Source organism: Arachis hypogaea, chromosome 14, assembly GCF_003086295.3.
Source record: "Arachis hypogaea cultivar Tifrunner chromosome 14, arahy.Tifrunner.gnm2.J5K5, whole genome shotgun sequence".
In the NCBI taxonomy this organism is placed as follows: domain Eukaryota; kingdom Viridiplantae; phylum Streptophyta; class Magnoliopsida; order Fabales; family Fabaceae; genus Arachis; species Arachis hypogaea.
Window position 1 is genome coordinate 115278618 of NC_092049.1, and position 3461 is coordinate 115282078.

General features: G+C 43.1%; 1 non-coding gene across 1 annotated transcript; it reads right to left on the reverse strand.

The window, feature by feature from the left end:
- Positions 1-302: 302 nt before the first annotated feature.
- Positions 303-410, reverse strand: LOC112745069 (small nucleolar RNA R71). The gene has a single exon (XR_003173016.1). It is a non-coding gene; the product is annotated as a small nucleolar RNA R71 (small nucleolar RNA).
- Between the last annotated feature and the right edge of the window lie 3051 nt (positions 411-3461).

Below are 3461 nucleotides of genomic sequence, written 5' to 3' on the forward strand. Positions count from 1 at the left end.
CCATTGGAGCAAACAACTTTGAGCTTAAGCCTCAATTAGTTTCTCTAATGCAACAGAATTGCAAGTTTCATGGACTTCCATTGGAAGATCCTCATCAGTTCTTAGCTAAATTTTTGCAAATCTGTGACACTGTCAAGACCAATGGGGTTGACCCTGAAGTCTACAGACTTATGCTCTTCCCTTTTGCTGTAAGAGACAGAGCTAGGACATGGTTGGATTCACAACCTAAAGAAAGTCTGAACTCTTGGGAAAAGTTAGTCAATGCCTTCTTGGCAAAGTTCTTTCCACCTCAAAAATTGAGCAAGCTTAGAGTGGAAGTCTAAACCTTCAAACAAAAGGAAGGTGAATCCCTCTATGAAGCTTGGGAAAGATACAAGCAATTGATCAGAAGGTGTCCTTCTGACATGCTTTTTGAATGGAGCATCATAGGTATCTTCTATGATGGTCTGTCTGAACTATCCAAAATGTCATTGGATAGCTCTGCTGGAGGATCTCTTTATCTGAAGAAGACGCCTGCAGAAGCTCAGGAACTCATTAAAATGGTTGCAAATAACCAATTCATGTACACTTCTGAAAGGAATCCTGTGAATAATGGGACAACTCAGAAGAAGGGAGATCTTGAGATTGATACTCTGAATGCCATATTGGCTCAGAATAAAATATTGACCCAACAAGTCAATATGATTTCTCAGAGTCTGTCTGGAATGCAAGCAGCAACAGGCAGTACTAAGGAAGCTTCCTCTGAAGAAGAAGCTTATGATCCTGAGAACCCAGCAATGGAAGAGGTGAATTACATGGGAGAACCCTATGGAAACACCTATAATCCTTCATGGAGAAATCATCCAAATCTCTCATGGAAGGATCAACAGAGACCTCAACAAGGTTTCAACAACAATAATGGTGGAAGAAACAGGTTTAGCAATAGCAAGCCTTTTCCATCATCTTCTCAGCAACAGACAGAGAATTCTAAGCAAAGCAACTTTGACTTAGAAACTCTAGTCTCTGATCTAATCAAAACCACTCAAAGTTTCATGACTGAAACAAGGTCCCCCATTAGAAATTTGGAGGCACAAGTAGGTCAGCTGAGTAAGAAAATTACTGAACACCCTCTTAGCACTCTCCCAAGCAATACAGAAGAGAATCCAAAGAGAGAGTGCAAGGCCATAAACACGTCTCACATGGCCGAACCTGGAGAGGAGGAAGAGGCAGTGATCTCCACTGAGGAAGACCTCAATGGACGTCCACTGACCTCCATGGAGTTCCCTGATGAGGAACCATGGGAATCTGAGGCTCACACAGAGACCATGGAGATTCCATTGAGTTTACTTTTGCCATTCATGAGCTCTGATGAGTATTCTTCATCTGAAGAAGATGAAGATGTTACTGAAGAGCAAGTTGCTAAGTACCTTGGAGCAATCATGAAGCTAAATGCCAAGTTGTTTGGTAATGAGACTTGGGAGGATGAACCTCCATTGCTCATCAAAGAACTGGATGACTTGACTAGGCAGAGATTACCTCTGAAGAGACAAGATCCTGGAAAGTTCTCAATACCTTGTACCATAGGCACCATGACCTTTGAGAAGGCTCTATGTGACCTAAGGTCAAGCATAAACCTCATGCCTCTCTCTGTAATGGAGAAGCTAGGGATCATTGAGGTACAAGCTGCAAGAATCTCACTGGAGATGGCAGACAATTCAAAGAAACAGGCTTATGGACTTGTAGAGGATGTCTTGGTAAAGGTTGAAGGCCATTACATTCCTGCTGATTTCATAATCCTAGAGACTGGGAAGTGTATGGATGAATCTATCATCCTTGGTAGACCCTTCCTAGCCACAGTAAAAGCTGTGATTGATGTTAATAGAGGAGAATTGATCATTCAAGTGAATGAAGACTCCCTTGTGTTTAAAGCTCAAGGGTATCCCTATGTAACTATGGAGAGGAAGCATGAAGAGCTTCTCTCAATACAGAGTCAAACAGAGCCCCCACAGTCAAACTCTAAGTTTGGTGTTGGGAGGTTCCAACATTGCTCTGAACATCTGTGAGGCTCCATGAGAGCTACTGTCAAGCTATTGACATTAAAGAAGCGCTTGTTGGGAGGCAACCCAATCTTTAATTATCTATGTTAAATTTCTATTTTCTTTTGTTATTTTATGTTTTCTGTAGGTTGATGATCATGTGAAGTCACAAAAACAATTGAAAAAGCAAAAACAGAAGGAAAAACATAATAAAAAACAGAACACCCTGGAGGAGAAACTTACTGGCGTTTAAACACCAGTAAGGGTAGCAGAATGGGCGTTAAACGCCCAGTCTGGCACCATTTTGGGCGTTTAACGCCAGAAATGGGCACCAGACTGGCGTTTAATGCCAGAAATGGGCAAGAAACTGGCGTTAAACGCCAGAAATGGGTAGCAACCTGGCGTTTAACGCCAGGATTGGCAGCAAGGGGCGTTTTGCACGCCACATGGTGCAGGAATGAGAAATTCTTGACACCTCAAGATCTGTGGACCCCACAGGATCCCCACCTACCTCATCTCTCTCTCTCTTCTTCACCCATTCACCAATTACCTCAATACCTCTTCCCCAAAAACCCCTCACCTATCAAATCCCACCATTTTCTTCACTACTCACATCCATCCTTCATAAAACCCCACCTACCTCACCATTCAAATTCAAACCACTTTCCCACCCAAACCCACCCATAATGGCCAAACCATACCCCTCTCTCCACTCCTATATAAACCCATCTTCACTTCTTCATTTTCACACAACATACACACTACCTATCCCCCTTGGCCGAAACACAAAGCCCCCTCCATCTCCTCTATTTCTTCTTCTTCTACTCTCTTCTTTCTTCTTTTGCTCGAGGACGAGCAAACCTTCTAAGTTTGGTGTGGTAAAAGCTAAAACTTTTTGTTTTTCCATAACCATTTATGGCACCAAAGGCCGGAGAAACCTCTAAAAAGAGAAAAGGGAAGGCAAAAGCTTCCACCTCCGAGTCATGGGAGATGGAGAGATTCCTCTCAAGGGTGCATCAAGACCACTTCTATGAAGTTGTGGCCAAGAAGAAGGTGATCCCTGAGGTCCCTTTCAAACTCAAAAAGGGTGAATATCCAGAGATCCGACATGAGATTCGAAGAAGAGGTTAGGAAGTTCTCACTACCCCCATTCAACAAGTCGGAATCTTAATGGTTCAAGAGTTCTATGCCAATGCATGGATCACCAAGAACCATGATCAAAGTGTGAACTCGGACCCTAAGAATTGGCTTGCAATGGTCCGAGGGAAATACTTAGACTTTAGTCCGGAAAATGTAAGGTTGGCATTCAATTTGCCCATGATGCAAGGAGATGCACACCCATACACTAGAAGGGTCAACTTTGATCAAAAGTTGGACCAAGTCCTCATAGACATCTGTGAAGAGGGCGCTCAATGGAAGAGAGATTCAAGAGGGAAGCCGGTTCAA